Source organism: Cetorhinus maximus, chromosome 2 (assembly GCF_964194155.1).
Source record: "Cetorhinus maximus chromosome 2, sCetMax3.hap1.1, whole genome shotgun sequence".
In the NCBI taxonomy this organism is placed as follows: domain Eukaryota; kingdom Metazoa; phylum Chordata; class Chondrichthyes; order Lamniformes; family Cetorhinidae; genus Cetorhinus; species Cetorhinus maximus.
This window is the reverse complement of record NC_135880.1, coordinates 74,338,885-74,352,588: the sequence shown is the minus strand read 5'-3', so window position 1 is coordinate 74,352,588 and position 13,704 is coordinate 74,338,885. Positions and strand designations below refer to the sequence as shown.

The 13,704-nt window shown below is 44.4% G+C and overlaps 1 protein-coding gene across 1 annotated transcript in view; it reads right to left on the bottom strand.

The window, feature by feature from the left end:
- Nucleotides 1-13,704, bottom strand: part of fer (fer (fps/fes related) tyrosine kinase) — a 423,137-nt gene that overhangs the window by 1,086 nt on the left and 408,347 nt on the right. The gene's annotated exons all lie outside the window — the stretch shown is intronic.

The window sequence follows — 13,704 nt, the reverse complement described above, 5'->3', positions numbered from 1 at the left end:
CAATCATGGAAGAAATGCATCATTGCCTGCAAAGGGGAGCTCCAGATAAAAGGGGCTGAGTTTTGATAACATATACAAGTAGGAGCTCTGAAATATATTGAGCACTATTGCAGAGATGCTGGTACAAAAGATGCAAGCCAGATTTTATGGTTCTCATTATAAAAACCTTCAGCCACACTGAATCTCTCTCTTTCTAAAAGGTATTAGGATATGTATTAATTTTGTTCAAAGTTTTAGCTCCAGCAATGCAGGAATCATGGAAAAGATTATAAAATGAATTATTTCACACCTGTTATTTAAGTAGATTGGGAAGGGAGCAAGCAGTGGCTGGGAGGGCAGTAACTTCTACATGGAGCCAAGAGGAGCATTTCTGGTCCTCCTAACTCCATACTCAGGCTAGCTAAACATTTATTTAAACTTCGTTCTTGGTAGCAACCTCTTTATAGATTATTGGTATGGTTGCTTTAAGGTGTGAGGAAACTAACTGTGACATGCATAGCACACGCTGTGGTCAGACACAATCAAATTTAACAAAGGGACCTGAAACAAACGTTAGGCCATCCACTTGCCTAGGCAATGGGCCGAATGCTTGTTTCAGGCAGGTGTCCACAATTACTATGAGGCACTCCAATCAATGTGATTATCAACGCACCACATATTTTGTTTGTATGCAATTGTCAACAAACATTGGTAGGTTGTGGATACATTTTGCACCCGAGAAATGGCAAAGCAATGTCTAATTGCACCCCCATAATTTCCAAGGCTCACCACCGTCATCTATTTTAGTTCTTTGCATGTGCACTGAGTGGCCAGCATAATATATTCACAGAATATTCACATAATATATTCACAGAATCACACAATTGTTATGAAGCAGGAGATCATTATTTGGCCCATCGTGTCTACACCGGCTCTCAGAATGAACCTTTCACCTAATGCCATTCTCCTACCATTCTCCCCATAACCCTGCAGATTGTTTCTTTGCAAATAATCATTTAATTCCCTCTTGAATGCCTCAATTGAACCTACCTCCACCATTCTCAAGCAGCGCATTCCAGACCCTAACCATGCACCGTGTGGAAAAGTTTCTCATCTTGCTTTTGCTTCCTTTGCCAATTACTTTAAATCTGTGCCCTCTTGTTCTCAATCCTTTCACGAGTTGGAACAGTTTCTCCCTATCTGCTCTGTCCAGACCCCTTGAGATTTTGAATACCTCTATCAAATCTCCTCTCAAGCCTTCTTTCCTCCAAGAAAAACAGTCCCAACTTCTCTAACCTTACTTCATAACTGAAGTTCCTCATCCCTGGAACTTTTCTTGTAAACCTCTTCTGCTGTCTCTCCAATGCCTTAACATCCTTCCTAAAATGCTGCACCCAGAGCTGTACATAATACTCCAGCTGATGTCTAACCAGCATCGTATACAAGTTCAACATAACCTCCTTGCTCTTGTACTTTACGCTCTTATTAATAAAGCCGAGCATACTTTATGCTTCATTAACTGCTCTCTGAACCTGTCCTGCCACTTTTAATGACTTTTGCACATATGTACCGAGGTTCCTCTGCTCCTGCACCCCTTTAGAGTACCCCCTTTTGTACTGTTGTTCCATGTTCTTCCTACCAAATGTATCGCCTCACATTTCTATGTATTGAACTTCATATTTTACAAGTACATTAAGAGTAAGAGTATAACTAGGGAAAGAGTAGGGTCCATTAAGGACCATAGTGGTAATTTGTGTGTGGAGCTGGAAGACGTAGGTAGGGTTCTAAATGAATACTTTGTGTCGGTGGTCACAAGTGAGAGGGACAAGGTGGGTATGGAAATCAGGCAGAAGGACTGTGATATAATCAAAGAAACCAGCATAGAAAGGGAGGAGGTTCGAAGTGGTCTGGCAGGTTTAAAAGTAGATAAATCTCCAGGCCCGGATGAAATGTATCCCAGGCTGTTAAGTGAGGCAAGGGAGGAGATAGCAGGGGCACTGGCAATAATTTTCAATCTCTCTCTGGCCACAGGGGAGGTGCCAAAGGACTGGAGGACAGTTGATGTGGTACTGTTATTCAAGAAAGGAGGAAGGGATAAACCAGGGAACTACAGGCCAGTCAGTCTAATCTCAGTGGTGGGGAAACTATTGGAAGCAATTCGGAGGGACAGAATTAATCTACACTTGGAAAGGCAGGGATTAATCAAGGACCGTCAGCATGGTTTTGTTAAGAGGAGGTCATGTCTGACCAATTTGATTGAATTTTTTGAAGAGGTGACCAGGTATGTAGATGAGGGCAATGCATTTGACATAGTCTACTTGGACTTCAGCAAGGCTTTTGATAAGGTCCCGTATGGGAGACTGATAATGAAGGTAAGAGCCCATGGGATCCAAGGCAATTTGGCAAATTGGATCCAGAATTAGCTGAGTGGCAGGGAGCAGAGGGTGATAGTCGAGGGGTGTTTTTGTGACTGAATGCCCGTGTCAAGTGGGGTTCCACGGGGATCGGTGTTGGGTCCCTTGCTGTTTGTGGTATACATAAACGATTTAGACTTGAATGTAGGAGGGTTGATCAGTAAGTTCGAGGATGACATGAAAATTGGTGGGGTGATAAATAGTGAGGACGATAGCCTTAGATTACAGGAGGATATAGACAGGCTGGTCAGATGGGCTGATCAGTGGCAAATGGAATTTAATCCGGATAAGTGTGAGGTGATACACTTGGGCAGGACAAACAAGGCGTGAGAATACACGATGAATGGTAGAACCCTGGGAAGTACTGAGGATCAGAGGGACCTTGGTGTGCATGTCCACCGGTCCTTTAAGGTAGCAGGACAGATAGATAAGGTGGTTAAGAAGGCATATGGGATACTTGCCTTTATTAGCCGAGGCATAGAATATAAGAGCAGGGAGGTTATGCTGGAACTGTATATAACGCTGGTTAGGCCACAGCTAGAGTACTGTGTGCAGTTCTGGAATCCACATTATAGGAAGGATGTGATTGCACTGGAGAGAGTGCAGAGGAGATTTACCAGGATGTTGCCTGGGCTAGAGAGTTTTAGTTATGAGGAGAGATTGGATAGACTGGGGTTATTTTCCCTGGAGCAGAGGAGATTGAGGGGGGACATGATTGAGGTGTATAAAATGATGAGGGGCATAGATAGGGTAGACGGGAAGGAACTTTTCCCCTTGGTGGAGGGATCAATAACCAGAGGGCATAGATTTAAGGTAAGGGGCAGGAGGTTTAGAGGGGATGTGAGGAAGAATTGTTTCACCCAGAGGGTGGTGGGAATCTGGAACGCACTGCATGAAAGGGTGGTAGAGGCAGAAACCCTCATATCATTTAAGAAGTATTTGGATGTGTACTTGCGATGTCATGGCATACAAGGCTATGGGCCTAATGCTGGAAAATGGGATTAGAATAGTTAGGTACTTGTTTGACTGGCGCAAACTCGATGGGCCGAAGGGCCTTTTTCTGTGCTGTAGACCTCTATGATTCTGTCTGCCACCTATGTGCCCATTCCGTCAACTTATCAATGTCCTTTTGAAGTTCTACATTGTACTCCTCACAGTTTACAATGCTCCCAAGTTTTGTATCTGCCTGCAAATTTTGAAATTTGTTCCCTCTACACCAAGGTCTAGATCATTCATAAGATATCAAGAAAAGCAAGGGTCACAATATTGACCCCTGGGGAATTCCACTATAAACCTTCCTTTGGCCTGAAAAACATCAATTAACCATTACTCTCTGAAATGGTCATTCTTGCTTCAATGGTCACTTCATTTTGATTCCATGTTGTGTCACGAAATCCTCCAGATTATAAAACTATTAAGGCTATCTGTCACAAATACATTACAAGTGCAAGTCATAAACAGCCATTCAAAGCAATTACTATCATTTCCAAAACACCTCTTTCCCTCCAAACATATTTAGCATTAATAGGAATGCTATTAAATGAATTAAGATTTAACTACATAAAGGTGGACTCAATTTAAAACGAAACACCATGCAAAGTGGTTTGCGAGCTAATGGTGTGGAGGATGATGGAAATAATTGAGTGATTATTAGGTTGTATCCTAATAGAGTTTGAACAATGTCACAAGCAGTTCATACTCACTGACAGCAAGACAGGGGTTAGGCTGGATTGCAAAAATCATTACCTTCTACCAGTTATCATTTTACAATAGAAACAGAAAATAAGAGCAGGAGTAGGTAATTCAGCACTTCAAGCCTGCTCTGCCATTCAATGGCTGATCCCCTATCTCAACACTACACTCCCGCGTTCTCCCCATACCCTTTGACGCCTTTAGAGTCTAGGAAGCTATTTTCTTATTAAATATATTCAGTGACTTGTCCTCCACAGCCTTCTGAGGTAGAGGATTCCATAGGTTCACCATCCTCTGAGTGAAGAAGTTTCTCCTCATCTCAGTCCTAAATGGTCTACCTCATATCCTGAGACTGTGGCCCCTGGTTCTCGACTCCCTCCAGCCAAAGGAAATATCATCCCTGCATCCAGTCTGTCCATTCCTGTCAGAATTATAGATGTTTCAACGAGATCTCCTCTCATTCTTCTAAACTCCTGTGAATACAGGCCTAGTCGGCCCAGTCTCTCCTCATACGACAATCCTGCCATCCCAGGAATCAGTCTGGTGAACTTTCGTTGCACTCCCTCAATGGCAGGTGTACCCTTTCTTAGGTAGGGAGACCAAAACTGCACACAGTACTACTCCAGGTATGGTCTCACCAAGGCCCTGTATAGCTGCAGTAAGACATCCTTGCTCCTGTACTCAAGTCCTCTCGCAATGAAGGCCAACATACCATTTACTTTGTTAACTGTTTGCTGCACCTGCATGCTTGGTTTCAGTGATTGGTGTACAAGGATACCCAGGTCCCTTTGTACATCAACATTTCCCAATCTATCACCATTTAAATAATACTCTGCCATTCTATTTTTCCTACCAAAGTGGATAACTTCACACTGATCCATGTTATACTGCATCTGCCATGTATTTGCCCACTCACTCAACCTGTCCAAATCACCCTGAAGCCTCTTAACACCCTCCTCATTGCTCCCATTCCCACCAAGTTTCATGTCATCAGAAAACGTGGAGATATTACATTTGGTTCCCTCATTCAAATCACTGATATATATTATGAATAGCTGGGGCCCAAGCACTGATTCCTGCTGTACCCCACGAGTCACCGTCTGCCATTCTGAAAAATATTCATTTATTCCTACTCTCTGTTTCCTGTCTGTTAACCAATTCTTAATCCATGCCAATATATTACCTCCAATCTCATGTGCTTAAATTTTACACACCAACCTCTTGTGTGGGACTTTATCAAAAGCTTTCTAAAAATCCAAATACACCTTTCCACTGGTTCTCCCTTATTTATTCTGCTAGTTACGTCCTCAAAGAACTACAGTAGGTTTGTCAAACATGGTTTCCCTTTCATAAATCCATGATGGCTTTGTCTAATCCTGTTGATATTTTCAAAGTATCCTGTTATCACATCCTAGACTCTAGCGCTTTCCCTACGACTGATGTTAGGCTAACCGGTCTCTGATTCACTGTTTTCTCCCTCCTTTTTTAAATAGTGGGGTTACATTTGCCACCCTCCAATTTGCTGGGACTGTTCCAGAATCTACAGAATTTTGGAAGATGACAACCAACACATCCACTATTTCCATGGCCATCTTCATCAGTACCCTGGGGTATAGATTATCGGGCCATGGGGATTTATCGGCTTTCAGTCCCATTAATTTCTCCAGCACTATTGTTTTAGCAATACTTCAATTCAATTCCTTCAATTCCTCCTTCTTACTTGACCATTGGTTCCCTAGTATTTCTGGGAAGTTATTTGCGTCTTCCTCTGTGAAGACAGGACTAAAGTCGTTGTTTGATTGCTCTGCCATTACCTTGTTTTCGATTATAAATTCTCCCGTTTCAGGCTGCAAGGGACCTACATTTGTCTTCAATAATCTTTTTCTTTTTACACACTTAGAGAAGCTTTTACAGTCAGCTTTTATATTCCTTGCAAGTTTACTCTCATACTCTATTTTTCCCCTCTTAATCAATCTCTTGGTCTTCCTTTGCTGAATTCTAAACTGCTCTCAATCTTCGGGTTTGCTACTTTTTCTATCAACTTCATATGACTCCTCTTTGGATCTAATACTATCCTTAATTGCTTTTGTTAGCCATGGTTGGGCCACTTTTCCTATTGTGTTTTTACACCAGAAAGGAATGTACAACTGTTGCAATGCATACATTCATTCCTTATATTGGCCATTGTCTATCCACCTTTTAATGAAGGCCCCCAATCTATCTTAGCCAACTCACACCTCATACCTTTGTAGTTTCTTTTGTTAAGATTTAGGGTCCTAGTTTCAGATTGGACTACTTCACTTTCCATCCTAATGAAGAATTCTATCATGTTATGGTCACTGTTCCCTAAAGGACACCACACAACAAGATTATTAATTAAACCCTTCTCATTGCACAATACCAAATCTAGGATAGCCTGTTCCCTAGTTGGTTCCTCGCCATACTGGTCTAAAAAACCATCTCGTACACAGTCGAGAAATTAATTTGCCACAGTATTATTGCTAATTTGTTTTGCCCAGTCTATATGTAGATTAAAGTCACCCATGATTACTGTGGCACCCTTGTCACACGCATCTCTCGTTTCCTGTTTAGTGCTGTCCCCTACCTTATCACTACTGTTTAGAGGCCTATAGATAACTCCCATTAATGTTTTCCACCCTTTGTTGCTTTTTAGCTCCACCCAGACTGATTCTATGTCTAGATTTTCTGAGCCAATATCCTCTCTCACTGTCGCACTGATTTCATCCTTAATTAATAACGCCACATCATCTCCTTTGCCTTTTTGCCTGCCCGTCCGAAATATCAAGCACCCTTGGATATTCAGTTCCTAGCCTTGGTCACCCTGCAGCCATGTCTCTGTAATGGCTATCATATCGCACCCATTTACATCTACTTCCATTGCTAAATCATCTACCGTGTTGCGAGTGCTCCATGCACTCAGATACAGTGCCTTTAGACTTGTCTTTTCAACATTTTTACACATTTCTTTGTACTATGGCCCTATTTGCTGCTAGGCCTCGTTTCCTCTGCCTTCCACTTTTGCTTTCTACTTTTCTGTCTTTCATTCCTATCTTTGTTTCCCTCCCTTGTGTCTCCCAGCTCAGATTCCCAACCCCCTGCCAATCTAATTTAAACCCGCCTCCACAATACTAGCAAATACCCCTGCAAGGATATTGGTCCCAGTTCTGCTGGGGTACAACCTGTCCAGCTTGTACAAGTCCCATCTTCCCCAGAATCAGTCCCAATGCCTCAGGAATCTAAATCCCTCCCTCCTCCACCATCTCTCCAGTCACGCATTCATCTGGCCTATTCTCCTAATCCTGATCTCACCAGCAGGTGGCACTGGGAGTAATCCTGAGATTACTACCTTTGAGGTCCTGCTTTCTAAATTTATTTCCTAAATCCCTGTATTCTGCTTTCAGGATCTCATCCCTCTTTTCGCCTATGTTGTTAGTACCGATATGGACCACAACCTTTGGCTGTACACCCTCCACCTTTAGAATGTTCTGCAACCGTTCAGTGACATCCTTGACCCTGGCACCAGGGAGGCAACATACCATCCTGGTGTCACATCTGCAGCCACAGAAATGTCTATCCGTTCCCTATCAATATTGCTCTGCCACTCTCCCAGCAACCCCCCCCCTCCAAACCACCATGCAGCTGAGCCACTCGTGGTGCCATGGACTTGACTCTTGCTGCATTCCCTTGAGAAACCATCTCCCCCAGAAGTACCCAAAATGGAAAATCTGTTGGAGAGGGAGATGGACCCAGGAGACTCCTGCACTACCTGCCTAGCGCTTTTATTCTGTCTGGCGGTCACCCATTCCCTTTCTGCCTGTTTACTCTTTACCTGCGGTATGACCACCTCGCTGTACGTGATATCCACGAAGACCTCATCCTTGTGTATGCTCCTCAGTGACTCCAGGCCCAGCTCCAGCTCCAAAACACGGATTTCAAGTAGCTGCAGCTGGGGACAATTCCTGCACACATGGTTGCCCTGGACACTGGAAGTGTCCCTGACTTCCCACATCGCACAGGAGGTGCATTCCACTTGGCTGAGTTGCCCTGCAATGACTTACCCTTAAATTACTCCGTCTACTTTTACTTCCTCTAGTTTAGAGAATATTAAGGATAGAAGAAATACTTAGCAGGTCCTACTTATCGAGGCCACCACTCTTCTTACCGAGGAAAGGTAGAAAATGAAAGGACCGTCTCCTTCCCTCTTCAGCAAACTCCCTCTCTCACCAAACTCCAATTGAAGCACTCTCATGCAGCCCAAAGCAGCACTCCAATGCAGACAAAAGCAATGCTGTGGATGGCTTGCTTTTATGCCATCTGAGTCTAGCTTCTGAAAATCTGTTTAAGCCAGTTAACTAATTTGCTAGCTGCAGCTGCAAGCCGAGCCCATGTAACCCCAAGTTAAACTAAAACTCAGCTTCTCCCAAAACAGAGCAACTATTAGTTAGTTGCTAAATTCAAGAAAGATAAGACTTTAAATAGAAATTAACCCTTAAAAGTCCCTCTCTCACCAAACTCCAACTGAAGCACTCTAATGCAGCCCAAAGCACTACTGGCTTGAATTTTGCGGTCAACAGCAAAGCAACTGTAGTCACCTCTAATCTCAAGGAAAGCTGCCCATAGGTCTAGTGATCTCTGTGGCACAGGATTCCCCTCTCCTGATGGCAGTTTAAATCTGGCACCAAGTCAAGGGGATCTCCAAGTGTGAATATCAGTGATATCATCAAGCTGGGTAAGCAGTTGAAATATTCTCACAGACAGCAAACTAGGAGGTTAAAAGCACTGAATCCCTTCACATTTAAATTAAAATTTCAGATCATGAAATAGATGATTATTGCGTTAAATGAACCCAAATTAAGACAAGCTTATATAATTTTTAAGTTTATGTGAGTTTTTTTAATCACAATGGAGAAAACTGACATTCCACAAATACAAAATTAGTTTTTCAGGGACAATGAGGGTGTTTAGCAGTAATTATAAAATTAGTACACTGTTAAAAAACAAGTTACACCTCATTCAGTAAGATTTAACTTTTTCAAGGATTTTACAGCGAGACAAACTGCCCAAGAGCAAATTCCTCGTCAGTTCAAAGATTTCCCACTGAATGCAGTCTGCTAGAAGGTTGGGGCGGGGGGGGGCGGTGCGCATGCAGGGATGAAACAGCTTCTTCTGTGGAGAATTGTATGATACAATTTTAACTCACTCAACATCCTATTCACTGATGCAGAGTTAAAACCAAGCCTGTAGAATTGCTGACAGCAACTTCTGCATTTAATTTTTTATGTTGCAGTATGTTTCGGTGTGGCGAATACTGACACTTTCACGATCAATATCACCATAGAATCTGGGCCAATGTTAGTTGCTTTATAATGACAATCCTGTGTCTACAAGTAGTCACAACGTCAGTTACACTTTTCATGTTGGTGGGTAAAACACTGCTCACCATAATAGTAAAGTGAGAAAATTGTTGATAGGCACCGGAAACATAAACGGCAAACCCAGCCTCATCGACCCTACAAAGTCTTCCTTACAAACATCTGGGGGGTTGTACCAAAATTGGGAGAGCTATCACACAGGCTAGTCAAGCAATAGCCTGACATAGTCATATTCAGGAATCATACCCTTACAGATATTGCCCCAGACACCACCATCACCATTCCTGGTTATGTCCAGTCCCATCTGCAAGATAGACCCAGCAGAGATGGCAGCATAGTGGTATACAGTCAGGAGGGAGTTGCCCTGGGAGGCCTCAACTGCAACCCTGGACCCTGTGAAGTCTCATGGCATCAGGGGGCTAGTGCCAAATTGGGAGAGCTGTCTCACAGATGAGTCAACAGCCTGACATAGTCATCCACACGGAATCATATCTTACAGATAATGTCCCAGACACCATAATCACCATCCCTGGGTAAATCCTGTCCCACCGACAGGACAGACCCAGTAGAGGTGGCAGCACTGTGGTATACAGTCGGGAGGGAGTTGCCCTGGGTGTCCTCAACATCGACTCCAGACACCATGAAGTCTCATGGGGTCAGGTCAAAAATTGGCAAAGAAACCTCCTGCTGATTATCACGTACTGCCCTTCCTCAGCTGATAAATCAGTGCTTTCTCCATACCCGACTCTACCGTTACCACCAAGCTAGGGATCAACCTTGGTTTACTGAAGAGTTTGGAGGGCATGTCAGGAGCAGAACCAGGCAGACATAAAAATGAGAAGTCAACCTGGTGAAGCTATAACACAGGACTACTTGTGTGCCAAACAGCATAAGCAGCAAGTGATAGACAGAGCTAAGCGATCCCACAACCAACGGATCAGATCCAAGCTCTGCAGTCCTGCTACATCCAGTCGTGAATGGTGGTGGAGAACTAAACAGCTCACTGAGGAGGCTCAACAAATATCCCCATCTTCAATGATGGGGAAGCACTGCACATCAGGGCAAAAGATAAGGCTAATGATGACCATGAAACCATTGCAGATTGTTATAAAAACACATTTGGTTCACCAATACCCTTTAGGGAAGGAAACCTGCCGTCCTTACCTGGTCTGGCCTGCATGTGAATCCAGACCCACAGCAATGTGGTTGGCTCTTAATTGCCCTCTGACAAGGGCAATTAGGGATGGGCAATAAGTGCTGGCCTAGCCCAGTGGCGCCCACATCCCATCGACGAATAATATAAAAAGAAACTTGCCGTGCGCCCTAACCAAGCTGTTCCAGTACAATAACAATACTAGCATATACCCGGCTATGTGGAAAATTGCCCAGGTATGTCCTGTACACAATAAGCAGGACAAATCCAACCCGGCCAATTACCGCCCCATCAGTCTACTCTCGACCATCAGTAAAGTAATGGAATAGGTCAGCAACAGTGCTATCAAGTGGCACTTGCTTAGCAATAACCTGCTCACTGATGCTCAGGGTTCGCCAGGGCCACTCAGCTCCTGACCTCATTACAGCCTTGGTTCGAACATGGGCAAAAGAGCTGGACTCCCGAGGTGAGGTGAGAGTGACTACCCTTGACATCAAAGTCATATATTACCGAGTGTGGCAGTAAGGAGCCGGAGCAAAGCTGGAGTCAATGGGGGACCAGGGCGACAATTCTCCGCTGGTTGGAGTTAAACCTAGCACAAAGAAAGATGGCTGTGGTTGTTGGAGGTCAGTCATCTCAGTTCCCGGACATCAGTGCAGGAGTTCCTCATGGTAGTGTCATTGGGCCAACCATCTTCAGCTGCTTCATCAATGACCTTCCTTCCATCATAAGGTCAGAAGTGGGGATGTTCGCTGATGATTGCACAATGTTCAGCAACATTTGTGACTCCTCAGATACTGAAGGAGTCCATGTACAAATGCAGCAAGATCTGGACAAGATTCAGGCTTGGGCAAGTAACATTCGTGCCACACAAGTGCCAGACAATGACCATCTCCAACAAGAAAGAGTCTAACCATCGCGTTCAATGGCATGAATACCCTACTATCAACATCCTGGGGGCCACCATTGACCAGAATCTGAACTGGACTAGCCATATAAATACTGTGGCTACAAGAGCAGGTCAGAAGCTAGGAATCCTGTGATGAGTAACTCATCTCCTGTCTCCCCAAAGCCTGTCCACCATCGACAAGGCACAAGTCAGGAGTGTGTTGGAATACTCCCCACTTGCCTGGATGAGTGAAGGTCCCACAACACTCAAGAAGCTTGACACCGTCCAGGACAAAGCAGCCCGCCTTGGGCACCACATCCACAAATATTCACTCCCTCCACCACCGATGCACAGTAGCAGCAGTGAATACCATCTACAAGATGCACTATAGGAATTAACCAAGGTTCCTTAGATAGCCGTTCCAAACGCACGAACACTACCATCTAGAAGGACAAGGGCAACAGACACTTGGTGACACCACCAACTGGAAATTCCCCTCTAAGTCACTCACCATCCTGACTTGGGAATATATCACCGTTCCTTCACTGTCGCTGGGTCAAAATCCTGGAACTCCCTTCCTAACAGCACTGTGGGTGTACCTACACCATATGGACTGCAGTGGTTCAAGAAGGCAGCTCACCACCACCCTCTCAAGGGCAACCAGGGATGAGCACTAAATGCTGGCCCAGCCAGCAAAGCCGACATTCCGTGAATGAATTTAAAAAAACGCATAAGAAGCAAGCGATAGACAGAGCGAAGTGATTCCACAACCAATGGATCAGATCTAAGCTCTGCAGTCCTGCCACATCCAGTGGTGGTGGACAATTAAACAACTCACTTGGAAGTGGAGGCTCCAGAAATATCCCAATCTTCCATGATAGGAGAGCCCAGCACATCAATGCAAAAGATAAGGCTGAAGCATTTGCAAGGATCTTCGACCAGAAATGCCAAGTAGGTGATCCATCACAGCTTCCTCCGGAGGTCCCCAGCATCACAGATGCCAGTCTTCAGTCAATTCGATTAACTCCACACGATGTCAAGAAATAGCTGAAGGCACTGGATACTGCAAAGGCTATGAGCCCTGACAACATTCTGGCAATAGTACTGAGGATTTGTGCTCCAGAACTTGCTGCGCCCCTAGTCAAGCTGTTCCAGTACAGCTACAACACTGGCATCTACCTGCAATGTGGAAAATTGCCCAGGTTTGTTCTGTACACAAAATGTAAGATAAATCCAACCTGGCCAAATACTGCCTCATCAGTATATCCATCATCAGTAAAGCGCTCAACAGTGCCACCAAGTGGCACATGCAGTAATCTGCTCACTAATGCTGAGTTTGGGTTCTGCCAGGGCCACTCAGCACCTGACCTCATTACAGCCTTGGTTCAAACATGGACAAAAGAGCTAAACTCCAGAGGTGAGGTGAGAGTGACTACCCTTGACATCGAGACAGCATTTGACCGGGTGTGGCATCAAGGAGCCCTAGCAAAAGTGGGGTCAATGGGAATGAGGGGGAAAACTCTCCGCTGGTTAGAGTCATACCTAGCACAAAGGAAGATGGTTGTGGTTGTTGGAGGTCAGTCATCTCAGCTCCTGGACATCACTGCAGGAGTTCCTCAGGGTAGTGTCCTAGGCCCAACCATCTTCAGCTGCTTCAGCTATGACCTTGCTTCCATCATAAGTTCAGAAGTGGAGATAGTCGCTGATGATTGCACAATGTTCAGCACCATTTGCGACTCCTCAGATACTGAAGCAGTCCATGTCCAAATGCAGCAAGATCTGGACAATATCCAGGTTTGGGCTGACAAGTGGCAATTAACATTCGCACCACACAAGTGCCAAGCAATGATCATCTCCAACAAGAGAGAATCTAACCATTGCCCCTTGACTTTCAATGGCATTATCATCACTGAGACCCCCACTATCAACATCCTAGAGGTTACCATTGACCAGAAACTGAACTGGACTATCCATATAAATACTGTGGCTACAAGAGCAGGTCAGAGGTTCAGAAACCTGTGGCGAGTGATTCACCAAAAGACCTAAAACCTCTCTCTCCGTTGTGTGGAAGATTCCAGTAATTCCACAATAATAGCTCGTTGACTTTTTCTTCTCATATCTCTATAACCCGTTCTCACACTGAAAACCCCCGTGAAGAGGAATTTGGAAGGCATTAATCAAAGC